Source organism: Gopherus flavomarginatus, chromosome 2 (genome assembly GCF_025201925.1).
Source record: "Gopherus flavomarginatus isolate rGopFla2 chromosome 2, rGopFla2.mat.asm, whole genome shotgun sequence".
Taxonomy (NCBI): domain Eukaryota; kingdom Metazoa; phylum Chordata; order Testudines; family Testudinidae; genus Gopherus; species Gopherus flavomarginatus.
The window spans coordinates 215,757,188-215,771,416 of NC_066618.1; the positions used below are offsets into that span (position 1 = coordinate 215,757,188).

General features: G+C 49.1%; 1 protein-coding gene across 5 annotated transcripts in view; it reads left to right on the forward strand.

The window, feature by feature from the left end:
• Positions 1 to 866: 866 nt before the first annotated feature.
• GREB1L (GREB1 like retinoic acid receptor coactivator) overlaps positions 867 to 14,229 on the forward strand; it is a 219,940-nt gene continuing 206,577 nt past the window's right edge. For all 5 annotated transcript variants that reach the window (XM_050939187.1, XM_050939189.1, XM_050939191.1 and 2 more), the window contains exon 1: positions 867 to 991. The gene's annotated coding sequence lies outside the window, so the exon portion shown is untranslated. The remainder of the gene's footprint in view (positions 992 to 14,229) is intronic.

Sequence of the window (14,229 nt, forward strand, 5' to 3'; positions counted from 1 at the left end):
GTGCCCCAAACTGGACGTTCAATGGCCCGGTCAGTGGTGCTGATTGGAGCTGTCAGGAGTCCTTTGGGACTGGGACCGGACACTTGGCCACCCTACCCCAGCTCCACCTCTCACCCCGCCCTTCCCAGGCAGGCCTTGACCAACCCCAGCTCCACTTCTCACCTCCCACTCCACAAACAGGCGGTGACCAACCCCAGCTCCACCTTTCTCGCCCCCCCCAGCTCCGACCACCCCTCAGCTCCACCTTTCTCTCGCTCCCCCCCACAACCCCCCCCCAGCTCCGACCACCCCCCAGCTCCACCTTTCTCTCGCTCCCCCCCACAACCCCCCCAGCTCCGACCACCCCCCAGCTCCACCTTTCTCTCGCTCCCCCCCACAACCCCCCCCCAGCTCCGACCACCCCCCAGCTCCACCTTTCTCTCGCTCCCCCCCACAACCCCCCCAGCTCCGACCACACCCCAGCTCCACCTTTCTCGCGCTCCCTTCCCCCCTCCCGGGCCCCGACTACCCCCCAGCTCCACCTTTCTCTCGCTCCCCCCCACAACCCCCCTCCAGCTCCGACCACACCCCAGCTCCACCTTTCTCTCGCTCCGCCCCCGCCCGAGCTCCACCTTTCTCGCGCTCCCTTCCCCCCTCCCGGGCCCCGACTACCCCCCAGCTCCACCTTTCTCGCGCTCCCTTCCCTCCCCCCCCCCCGGGCCCCGACTACCCCCCAGCTCCACCTTTCTCGCTCTCCCCCCCCACGGCCCCAGCTTTCCTGCCCCCCCAGCTGAATCGGTTCCCCCGCTGTCAGAGCACGAGGGGCGGCACCTGCGGGGTCCGCCCCCGTCTCCTCCCCTCCCCTCCTCCAGCCGGAGCGCCCGAGACCCAGCGGGAGAAACCAGCGGCGGTAGCGCGGGCAGGGGATTCGCGGCGCAGCCTCTCAGCGTGCGGGGAAAAAGGGGCGTCGGGGGGCTCGGAGCGCGCTGGACCCTCCTCTCCGCCCCGCACGGTAAGGGGCGGCCCCGGCCGGGCCCTACGGCTCGGGGTCCCTGGCTCGCCTGAGCCTCTCCTAGCCCCGCTGGGGAGGACACAAAGGTAGCGGAGCTGAGGCAGGGAGCGGGGTCCGCTGCTCGTTCGCTGTGTCAGTCACCCCGGGAGCGCGGAGCGGGCTGCAGCGGCAGGGGGCGGCTCGGAGTTAATTGAGCTGTGTCAGCATAACGCCTATTTACCCTGGCTGCGCATCAGCCTCCTGGGCTCCGGCCCTTTGTTACCGCTCTGCGCGCAGGGGACAAGCCCCACGGGGCTCGGTCCGCTGCGCGCGTGGAAACCCCTCGGGAGGGAAGGTGGCGCGGAGGCGCCGCTGGGCGTGGGAGGGATTCGGGGGGTGCAGGTGGTTGGTTCTTCTGTGGCTTCTCCCTCCCCAAAAGTTACTAGGCCAAAGGCTCGCCAATAGGCGGCTCAGTTGCGTTGCTGTTAGCGAGATGCCGGTATAGCTCGATTAATAAACTAGTGTCAGGAAGAGGGGGTGGATCAGGTCCCGGGGTGGGGTTTGTTGATGAACGTTTCCCGAAACGTCCGAGCCCGCATTTTGCTCATGTTGACAATGAAGGCGCACTTGGACTTTCCTCTTTTGCCGTATGATTTTGGGATTATTTGCTGTGTGCGTGAACTGCACTGATGTGTTGACAGTTGGAGGTGACCGTAGTTTTACTCTGAGACACGAGGCAAGGGATGTATAAATAAAGGGAGGATGGCTGCCTAGTATTTTACTAATTCTGTTGTTATTTAATTGTTTGGCTTTAGTCTTTATTTGCATGAATTGTCTAGCGATGCTTATTTTAAGAAGTTCCACATGATAAAAAAAAAGGCAAATGCTTTTGATCATAATATGTCTGCTAAACTACAGGGTACCTCTTGTCACTTTGAAGTACAAGCTGGCTTTCTTTTTAATGATCTCCTTTATTGTCACATTCTCTCACTTGCCTGACTACTTTGCTAGTGTAAAACAAGTTTGGGAAACTGGTTTTGAAGTGAATTGGGATGCAGTTTTCAAAAAGCATCTGAGTAATCTGAAGCTTCCACCCTTTTTATAAATAAATTTCTTTTTATTATTTTGAAATATCTGAAAAAACAACATTTTAACCCATCATATTTGCTTTAATTTTATGAAGAAGTGTTTGAACTCTGAAGTATTTTGGAGGGTAGACCAATCGTCTCAGCTCAATGGCACCAAACCAGCAAACACTAATGCATATGCTGCACTTTAAGCACATTATGTCACATACTCAAAGTTCAGCACATATGTGTTTGTAGGATCAGGACCATAAATGTTTACTGTCTTTGGCAAATACCTTGAAAGTGTGAGATCAAAACATGCCTTTTGGTTTCCCAGAATTAGTGACTGTGGTGGCTTCCCCATGAAATAAATGTTTTTAGGGAAATATTTTATTTTTTCCACACAATGACAGTTCAAATAAATATAATTAGAACTATTTAAAATTATAAATAAAAAGATCTTAAAGAAAAGAACAGTCTTTCATAATTCGAGATTAGTGGAGGTCACGAAGGATTTTTTTTAGAATTATTATTTAGAGCTATTAGACTCAATAGGTATTAGCTCCTGTTGACAATAGTTTCTTGCACTTGACCTGATAAGAGAGAGTTTGGGTGGCCCTTCACAAAGTCCTACCACGTTGAAGGACTGGCAGAAGGATTCCAGCAGTTTTTCATCTGAAAGGCCTAAGTATACAGTATATTGTGCTTTGTTTTACTTCTGTTTGGTGTTTGACCTGTAAATAAACATGAAGGCCTTATACTGATTGCTGAGCCTATTATGTGAACATTAATTCAATGTTACTTCCCCATGATGGAATTAGTGGGGTATAGAGACTTTATTTTCTCAAAGACATTAATAAATTCTTATCCAAATGAAATTGCTAGTCATGTTCTCTTAAAAACAAAACAAAAAGCTATGGAATTGGTGTGTTTTGGTTTTGTTTTGTTTGCAAGGGAAGAAGAAATCTCTGTATATTCCAGCCTTTTAGGAGATAAGATTAGAAAAATCATCTAATGCTTTCAGGCTTGGAACCTAAACATATGCATAATTTGACTTATATAAGTAGTCCTACAGAAACTATGGACTACTGTCATGAGTATAATTAAGTGCATGCTTAACTGTGAGCAGGGTTCAGTTTCATACCTGAAAGTACATATACCTGTTCAGATAGGTTAACAAATATGCAGTATAGCCTTAAAATTTCACAGTGCTTGTAAACCATGTATTTTTGAATTATTTAATAAAATAAATTAGTATAAAATATTTTGCATGTTTCTGCACATTTGTCAGCCCAGGTTATTATAATATTACAGCCAGTCAGAAATATTGGTAGTAGGCAATAAGGCAATAGGACTAGATTTGCAAAAAGATTTAGATGCCTAGCTGCCTTTTTATGTGTCTAAATCCCAGAATCAGGTCTCACTGAGATCTATAATACCTCCATATCACTGTTTCCCAGCTTTGTAGGCATGTAAACTCACCTGGCACCTCAGTTTTTGCAGTAAAGTTTTTCCTCTGAGCACATGTTTCAGTCCCTGCTAGGCATCTGGACACCTAAGCCCCAGACTGATGCACATAAGGGGGAAAAGTAAGGGTTTGTCTGTTTCACTTGCCTGCGGGGCCCAGTCCAGTAGGTTTGCTCTGAGCTTGCCTACTGGATTGGGTCTTTATAGGTGGTCTCATGCAAAATGGAGGAGTAGTGCTCTCACTGCTTTTAGTCCAGTGGTTAGGGTACTCATGGGAGACAGCTGAGACCTACATAAGAGGGGGAAGGGATTTGTCACCTCTCAGGTGAGTACCCTAACTGGGATATGGGACGTTCTGGTGTGTTTGAAGGTGTCACATTGTGAATAAATAGTGAAAGAATCATTATGCCAGAGTGAGCGAGCAAGCAAGCAAGCAAGCATAAGAATGACTACATAGCTTGGTGGTTAGATCAGTCACTTGGGAGATGGGAGATCCAGGATCTAGTCCCCTGGCTCCAATGACTTTCCTTAATTATTTACCTACCATGGAACAGCTTCAGTGGGAGAAACTGAGGGAACCCCACATGACAATATCTCAGTAATTAGGGCACTCACCTGAGAGGTGGCAGATCCCTTCGGCTTGAGGGTGGACTTGAACTGGAGGTCTCCCACATCCTCCAGGTGACTACTCTAACCACTGGGCTAAAAGTTATAAGGGAGGTGGTTTCCTCTTTTGCTCCTGGCTTCATACCAAAACTGTGTATGTGCTCAGTGCCAAGACAGGGTTTGCAGATAAGAATCCCAAGCAGAAGAAGGTGCATCTTTGCAACTTGGATTTAGGTACCTAGTTCAGAGGCAGGGGGAGGGGCAGGGTTTAGCACAAGCCCCTCAGTTTGGCACCGCCCATTGGCTTGGTTTGGTGAGGAGCTGCCTAGGGTGCTGGCTTTTGTGAATCCCATTTTGAGGCATCTGTCCCTCCCCATTCATTATATAGGGAGGCTAGGTGCTTAGGACAGGCTTTGTGCATCCCATTGATTTTTCTAGGCTCCTGAAAGTTAGGCATAGCAATGTTCAGGGTAACCATGCCTGGATTCCTTTGTGAGTCTAGCCCTGGCGTAAACTGCAAGTGCAGTATGTGTATACTGTGTTACAAGAGGGACTACTGGGAGAGCTGGGAGATAATGGACAAGTTTAATGTTGAGCTTGTATTATAATATGGTTAAAAATGTGATATTTTTTATTATCCTGTACAGAGGCATTATACCATGGAACAAAGGGATGATAGTATAGCTATGTGAAATGTTTGCATAAATTCAAAACACACCCGAAATCAGGGCTAGTTTAAAGTTTTCTTAAGACCATAAATATAAGCCCTGGTCCTTGAAAGTTGAGTGGAACTGGGTTGCTGCACTTTTTAAACACAAGGAAGGGGAGGAATTGTTTAACATAATTCAAACAGCTATGTCTAGGAGTTATAGGAGAACAGTGAGCAAAATTTTTTTTTTAGGCTAAATGTGGTTGTGTGTGTGGAGGAGAGTTCTTGTTGAGACAGCTGTAATACTGTGAACACACAGTTGCTGAAGCATCTAAAACTAGACTGGAATCGTACTCAGGGATAAACTGTAGGAAACAGTTCACCAATTAGTAGTGGAATAAACAAGACAATCTAGGGTCTTTGACCAAAATTTCATTACATATTTTCAGGACACTTTAATATGGTACAATTGTTATCTAACCTGGATTAAAATAAAAATTTAAGTTTGAGTATGTGCCTTTCTTTTGTGTAGCATATTTCATTCAAAAAGATCCTAAAGTGCTTTTATGTTCTATGTGTATGATCTGTTTCTAATTGTTTCACTAACCACTGAAATGCAGCCAACTCTGGGTGAAATGTGGCAGCTGTTAACCAGGCTTAGCAGCAGTCCACAGTAATTCAAGATGTAAAGTGAAGAATACCACCATGTCTAATTGAAACAACAGGGGGCATTTGGATAGGTAATTGACAAAACCTGGAACTGGGGCAAGATGCCAGGAAATCACATCCTTACTCTTGTGAAAAATGTCATGAAATCTTTAATGAGAAAGTGTATCAGAGCTTTGGTTTTACACCTTAGACTATATAGCTCCTTCAAGACTTTAAGCAATTTTTGCCTACTTTTGCACCATCATCTCTCTCATGTATTAGGTGGTTGGCTTTAGATATGGCCCCTTCAGGATTTAGAATTTTGCATACTCTTGCACCATATCTTACATAATAGGTGGTTGAATTTAGAAGAGATGTTTTGAGTTGTTTATAGAAGATAAGTCTGGAAAAGAGAATGGTTTGTGAAGTAGAGCTAACAAATGGAGGGACAGGAGTAGGCCTTAACGTGTTGACAAGGATATCCTTTGTGGGATTAGTGCTGTGAACTTCACCTTATTAGATATTAACAAGCAATGAAAACAGTTATATTCTAAAGTTGTTTGAATAGTCGTGTTACATTAACAAAGGTAAAATGACAACAAACTTTCACTGTCTCAATAAAATGAAACGATTGTATTTGTGCAGTGCAGGTTTTGAAAAATCTTGTCTTCTCAGACCTTTCCTTTACAGATGTTCTGAAAAGAATGCCTCTGGTATGAATAACAATGCAAAAACAGTGCCTAGAATAACCTTTATGTTAAAAACAGCTTTTTTGAGGGAGAAAAACAGTAATAGTTAATACTGTATTTTTGCATGCAAGTTCAGGCCCTTAATGTACATTTTTGCACACCCCACACTCCTCTTGACTTCAGTGGAGTTTGGAGTGTGTTCAGAATGCTGAACAGGATTGTAAAGTAATGAGAGATACTGATGGAATAAACACAAATAATTTAATGCTAATTTTGTAAGAAGTTCATATAGATTTTCCACGTGGGAAAATTTTGGGGTTATTTTTGGTGCCATAATAAAATATAAATACAGTAGATTTCAGTGAACAAGATGTGATTAGAAAAAGGATGTGTTCATAGCTTTATACAGTCAGTGTCGCCCATATTAAGTGGGTTAAAAACTGGTTAACTGATTGCAAAAACTGACTCTAAATGAAGATTCGTTCTGTGGTGGTGGTTCTGGTGTTCTTGACCCAATGCTATTCAATATTTTTATAATTGAAGAAAATATAAAATCATTATTCATAAAATCTGCAGATGATACAACTTGATGAGGTGTCAAAAATGTGAGGAACACGTCAGTTATGCAGAACAATTTGGATGGCTTGTTAAGGTGGATTCATTTGAACAACATGCATTTTAATATGGGCAAATGTAAGGTCACACATATTAGATTAAAGTATGCAGGTTACACTTACAAAATGGGTGACAGTATTCTAGAGTGCAGCAACACTGAAAAGATCTGAAGGTAATGCCCAGAATGATGCTGTAGTTATCTGCCATTCTGTTCTGTTTAGTGCGATCATTGAATGCATAAACTGCGAAATATCAAGTTAGGATTATGGGGTGGTATTACCTCTGAATTTGGCATTAGTGGAACCATTACTGGAATACTATGTCTAGTTGTGATGTCCACACTTAAAAAAGATGTTGAGAAATTGGAGAAGGTTAAGAAAGAGCTGCAAAAATGATTTAAAGTCTGGGAAATGTGCCTTCCTGTGAGAGACTTCAGAAGCTCAACCTATTTATCCAAGAGAACACTAAAGTGTCTTAGTCATAGTCTACAAGTACCTAAATGGGGAAGAGATTTCTGATAGTAGATGGTTCCTCAGTGTAGCAGGGGAAAAAAAAAGCATAATGAGGTCCAGTGTTTGCAGCTAAACAAATTTGGACTAGAAATACAGGACAATTTTTTTTTAATAGTAGCAGTAGTTAACCACAGGAACAATGTATCTAGGGATGTGTGGAATGCTCCATCATCTTGAAGTCTCTAAGACTGGATGCCTTTCTAAAATATATACCATAATTTAAATAGAAATTATGGGGTTGATGCAGAAATTTCTGGACAAGTTTCTGTGGCCTGTTATACAAGAGGTGAGACTAGATAATCATAATGGCTTGAAAATATATGAAGGAGGAGTGGTTACAACATATCTTTTTATTGATTCAGGAAACCATTATATTAAGACTTAATCATGCAGAAAAGAATGTTGCTTGGCTAGGAAGATGTAAAATCTTAATTGAGAACTTTATTTTATTTTTAGCACATTTAATGTTAGTTTAGAGTGTGTGTGTGTGTGTGTGTGTGTGTGTGTATAAAATGTGACTTTTGCATAAAATGTACCACCATCAAATTAATGAAGGCATTATGTTCTTCGTACTTCTAGTGTCAGTAAAAACTGACTCTTCTAGTTCTTCTTCGAGTGATTGCTCATATCCATTCCAGTTAGGTGTGTGCGCCGCGCGTGCACATTCGTCGGAAAACTTTTACCCTAGCAACTCAGTGGGCCGGCAGGTCGCCCCCTAGAGTGGCGCCGTCATGGTGCTTGATATATACCCCTGCTGGCCCACCCGCTCCTCAGTTCCTTCTTACCGCCTGTGTCAGTCGTTGGAACAGTGGAGCGCGGCTTAGCTGACCTCCACTTCCCTAGCTACTCGTAGTTCTCATATATAGTTATGCAGTTATAATCCTTTTATATATATATTTGTATAGTTATACATTTTTTCTTTGCTAACATAGTTAGTTTAGTAATAGTTAGCGGGGTTCAGGAAGTAGCCCCTTCCCTGCACCCGGTGACGGAGCCCATGCACGGCTCACTGGGTTTTAAAATGGGCTCAGCCTGCCAGAAGCCGATGCTGAAGGGAGATCCACACGATTCCTGTTTGAAGTGCCTCAGGGAATCACACTTGACAGCTAAGTGCCCCATTTGCAAGGCTTTTAAGCCGAGAACAAAAAGGAGCGGGACTTTCACTTACCCCTCCACCTTTGGCACCGAGCGATGATCAAGCGGCTGGCAGAAGCGCCTCCTCGGCACCGGACCCCGCCGGTACTGCCAAGGCCTTTTGGCACCGGCCATCGCCGGCACCGAAGTCGACTCGGCACCACTCCCTTCCTCCGAGGTCGAGAAAGCCTACAATTCCTGCTGGTGCCTGACGGCTCCCCGGCACGCGCCGTGGTTGAGCCCCCTGCTCCTGCTGCTTCCGTGCCACCTGCATCGCAGCCAGAGAGCTCGTCTAAGTCGGATTGCCCGGCACCGACACCTGCAGAGGCACCGATGACATCGGCACTGTCGATTCCAGTCCCCCCAGGGCCATTGAATCCAGTGCCTGACGGCTCCCCGGCACGCGCCGTGGTTGAGCCCCCTGCTCCTGCTGCTTCCGTGCCACCTGCATCGCAGCCAGAGAGCTCGTCTAAGTCGGATTGCCCGGCACCGACACCTGCAGAGGCACCGATGACATCGGCACCGTGGATTCCAGTCCCCCAGGGCCATTGAATCCAGTGCCTGATGGCTCCCCGGCACGCGCCGTGGTAGAGCTTACTGCCCCCGCTGCTTCTGTGCCAACTGCACCGCAGCCAGAGAGCTCGTCTAAGTCGGATCGCCCGGCACCGACGACGTCGGCACCGTCGATCCCGGTCCCACAAGGGCCGTCGAATCCGGTGCCTGACGGCTCCCCGGCACGCGCCGTGGTTGAGCTTACTGCTCCCGCTGCTTCCGTGCCAACTGCACCGCAGCCAGAGAGCTCGTCTAAGTCGGATCGCCCGGCACCGATGACGTCGGCACCGTCGATCCCGGTCCCACAAGGGCCGTCGAATCCGGTGCCTGACGGCTCCCCGGCACGCGCCGTGGTTGAGCTTACTGCTCCTGCTGCTTCCGTGCCAACTGCACCGCAGCCAGAGAGCTCATCTAAGTCGGATCGCCCGGCACCGACACCTTCCGAAGCTCTGACGACCTCGGTACCGTCGATCCTAGTCCCACGAGGGCCGTCGAATCTGGTGCCTGACAGCTCCCCAGTATGCACTGTGGTTGAGCCTGCTGTTCCCTCCACGCCGGAGACATTACCAACGGCGAGGGATCTCATTGCCATGACAGAGTCGATGCTGCCTGACCCCGGCACCGCCGGTGCGGGTAATACAGTCTCTTCATATGACTGTCCTCTGTCAGCACAGCAGAGCGGCGCCGTTCATGATCACGGTCCCGCAGACCCTCCAGGTCCCGTCGGCACACCCGACACCACTTGCAGTCCCGGTGCTGTTTTCCTCATCGGTACTGGTCGCACTCGCCGCACCAGTCAGTATCCCGTTCGCTGACCTGCTACTATTGGCACCGTTCCGACTCCCGGCACCGCGACAGGTACCGTGACTCCCGTAGCCTCTCCCCGAGCCTCGAGATCTCGGTCTACCTCCCTGCACCGTTCTGGTTGCAGGTCTGGATCTCGTTCCAGGTACCGGTATGCCTCCCGGTGCCGGTCCCATGCACGGCTCACCGGGTTTTAAAATGGGCTCGGATCGCCCGGCACCGACACCTGTCAGAGACTCTGCCCATGCTTTTTTTTTTTTTTTAGTATCTCCATGGCCATCCAGACACGCATCCGTGTCATCCCACATGCGCAGATCTTATGCTCAGGACCACGATTCTGATACGCTCCCCGACAACCTGAGGTGGAGGAGGTCCCAGAGGTAGAGGACCCGGTATGGGGCCCTCTAAGGGGTACAACTACTCATCTGTCCGCTCTCCTCTCTGCTCACTAGTCTTTCAGTCTGTTAAGGAGAGGTATTGGCATGGCCAGCGGGCGCCAGCCCCGAAACCGAAGGAGGCTTGGCGAATGAACCTACTTGGCCGCCAGGTGTACTCTGCAGAGGCCCTGCAGCTCTGGGTAGCAAAGCAACAAGCCTTGCTTAGCTGCTATAATTATAGCACCTGGGTGAAGGTAGTTTAGTTTATGGAGTTTCTCCCTCAAAACTCCCGCCAAGAGTTTGCTGCCGTCTTGGAGGACGGGGGAAAAAGGTACCCAGAGCGTCCCACCAGGCCTCGTTGGACGCTGCAGACTCAGCAGCCAGGACTCTGGCCTTTGGTGTCGCCATGAGGTACATCTCATGGCTTCAGGTTTCAAACCTCCAGCCGGAGCTGCAGTATGCCATTCAGGATTTACCCTTTGTTGGTAAAGGCCTCTTCGCGGCAAAGACAGCCCCAGGCTGCGAAGCCTGATGGACAATAGGGTCCTAATGCGCTCTCTCAGCATGCATATGCCAGCGACCAAACGCAGGCCTTTCTGTCCCCAGCCGCCGTACTCTGTGCCTAGCCAGAGACAGGACTTTGGCAAACGGTGAGGCCAAGGTGGTCGCAGACGAACGTCAGGACCCCTAAAGAGCCAAGGTCAAGGTCCTTCGCAATTACCACTGGGACCAAAGACGAACCTTCCAAGGTGCGCCTGAGGGCGGTGTACCAGTCACAGGCCGGGATCCCAATCCCGCTTTCTCCTGGCATGGCCCCAGTTAATTTCAGATCGCTGGGTCCTGCGCACGGTGGAGCATAGGTACCGCCTCTAATTTGTTCCAGCCCTGTCCCCCCTTCAGGGACCCCTCTCACGAGCAATTCCTCGTACAAGAGGTGCAGACGCCGACTGACGAAAGGGGCAAGGGGGTTTACTCCCGTTATGCCCTAGTCCCCCACTCGAACGGAGGTCTCAGACCTTCCTAGTCCTGCGCGGACTCAACCAGTTTAGGATAAGGTTGAAGTTCCGCATGGTATCCCTGGGAACCATTATTCCATCCTTGCCTGCTGGGGGCTACTGTGCCGCCCTCGATATGAAGGACGCGTACTTTCGCAACGCCATCTTCCCTCCGCACAGGAGATACCTCCGCTTTCTAGCCAACCGTCAGTACTTCTGGTTTACGGCCATAGTCGCCGCCTACCTTCACTGATGTCAGATATGCGTTTTTCCGTATCTGGACAATTCGCTTATCCGAGGAGACTCCGAGACACAAACCACTCAGCACGTGGGCATCGTCACGGTCTTATTCACAGGTCTAGGCCTGATGATTACTATAGAGCAATCCACTCTGGTTCCCACGCAGAGGTTGGACTTCCTAGGGGCTATCCTGGTCTCCGACCTAGCCAGAGCCTGCTTATCACAACTGCGGTTTTAGGCTATGGCAACAATCATCCGAGGTCTGCAGACTTTCCCAACGACCTCGGCTCGCACTTGCCTCAGTCTCCTGGGTCCATGGCTGCCTGCAAGTTTGTAACCAAACACGCCAAGCTCCGCCTCTGTCCTCTCCAAGTCCGTCTCACCTCAGCGTACCACCCGGACAGGGAGCCAATGGTCATGGTAGTCACCGTTCCCTCGAGCACCTTAGGCTCCCTAGAGTGGTGGCTAACTCCCTCCCTGGTGTGGGCAGGGATGCGGTGCCATCCGCCCCAGCCCTCACTGCCCCTGACGATGGACGCGTCATCTCTCTGCTCGAGTGCTTATGGTCACCTCCGAGCTTAAGGCCTTTGGTCTTCTCGGGAGCTGGCATTCCACATCAATGCCCCAAAAATGAGAGTAGTCCGCCTGGCGTGCCAGGGGTTCTAGCGGCAGCTGCGAGGCCGTGGTATCTCGGTGTTTACAGCCAACACAAAGGCCATGTGCTTCATAAATAACCAGGGAGGGACATGGTCCTCCCCCCTTTTGTCAGGAGGCCATCCATTTCTGGGGCTTTTGCATGGCCCACTCGAGGGAGCTGGTGACGTCCTTTCTCCCAGGCGTTCGGAACGCCTTGGCGCTTTGACTCAGCAGGTCTTTCCTGTCTTACGAGTGGTCACTCTGCCCCATGTGAGGCGTTCTGCTTTCCAGAAGTGAAGATTTTTCCTCACATAGACCTGTTTGCTCACCGCGAGAGCAGAAAATGCCAGATGTTCTGCTCCTTCCAAGGTCTCCCCTCGGGATCGATCTTGGACGCATTCCTGATGCCGTGGAAAGGCCAACTCCTTTATGCCTTCCCACTGGTTCATTAGGTCCTACTCAAACTCTGCAGGGGCAGAGCGCGCATCATCATGATCACTCCAGCGTGGTCCAGGCAGCACTGATATACCACGTTGATCGGCCTGTCAATAACCGCTGAGCCGGGGTGACAGGAAGCCTTCCACCTGGTCAAGGTACCGGGCCGAGTGGAAGCGTTTCTTCTACAGGTGCAATACGCTCGATCTTACTCCTACTGAGGTCTCGATCCCCTCTATTTGGCCTGCCTCTGGCCTTCAGCGGCAGGACCTGGCGGTATCATCGCTGAGGGTACACTCGGCAGCCATCTCTACCTTCCAGCCAGGCTAAGGTGGACGTTCCGTGTTCTCACGCTCTATGGGTTCGAGATCCCTCAAGGGCTTGGAGCGCTTGCACCCTCGGGTGCGCCGCCCAGCCCCAACCTGGGACCTCAACCTAGTTTTAACCAGACTTATGTCTCCCCCATTCGAGCCGTTCGCGACCGGCCCTCTGCTATACCTGTCTTGGACGACAACTTTCCTCGTAGCTGTTACATCGGCCAGACGGGTCTCCGAGCTCAGAGCTCTTATGATGGTTCCGCCGTACACTAGGTTTCACAAAGACAAGGTGCAGTTATGACCGCACCCGGCTTTCCTCCCTAAGGTGGTTTCGGCCTTTCATGTTACCCACAGCTCAACGCAATGGGCGCAACAATTGCACTCCCTGGACATCTGTAGAGTGCTCTCATTTATATTGCGCTGACAGAACCATTTCGTAAGGTGCCCCAGCTCTGTCACGGTAGCAGACCAAAGGGAAGGCTTGCTTGTTTTCCTCTCAGAGGATCTCATCTTGGGTGATGGCGTACATCCGCACTTGTTATGATTTGGCTCATATTTCCCCAAGCCACATCACCGTGCATTCTACCAGGGCTCAGGCTTCATCTGCCGCCTTGCTGGCTCGTGTTCCTACCCACGAGATCTGTCGCGCAGCTCCATTGGTCCTCGGTCCATACCTTTGCTTCGCAGTATGCCCTAGTTCAACAGTCAAGAGATGCTGTAGCCTCTGGCTCAGCAGTTTTCATTCTGCCACATTTCACTCCGACCCCACCGCCTACGTAAGGCTTGGGATTCACCTAACTGGAATGGATATGAGCAATCACTCGAAGAAGAAAAGACGGTTACTCACCTTTGTAACTGTTGTTCTTCGAGATGTGTTGCTCATATCCATTCCACACCCGCCCTCCTTCCCCACTGTCGGAGTAGCCGGCAAGAAGGAACTGAGGAGCGAGAGGGCCGGCAGGGGTATATATCGAGCACCATGACGGCGCCACTCTAGGGGGTGACCTGCCGGCCCACTGAGTTGCTAGGGTAAAAGTTTTCTGACGAATGTGCACGTGCGGCGCACACACCTAACTGGAATGGATATGAGCAACACATCTCGAAGAACAACAGTTACAAAGGTGAGTAACTGTCTTTTTTAGCCCCCGCTACAATGACTCTTCTTTTTTTCAAAGAACTTGAAGCTTTTATTACTCAGCTTTAAGGAACTGCTGGTCCAAATAAATTTGTATTTTTTTAAGATCTGCAAGAATGAAGCATTTTTACATGGTATGTCAATAGTGAAAAAGGAAGACAGTACATTATATAAGTGATTCTAAAATGTTGTAGTTGTTTTGGGTATCTCCTGGAGTCACGGCAGCTGATTCCTGTTTTATTGTAAAGCTGTGATGTCCTGGCTTCCATGAAACTCTTTTTGGGACATACTGGATCATAAGGTAAGTGGATTTTTAAAAAATATGTTATTAACTAATATTGTAAATTGCTACTGTTGTGAAAGACAAAGATTTTAAGCTCA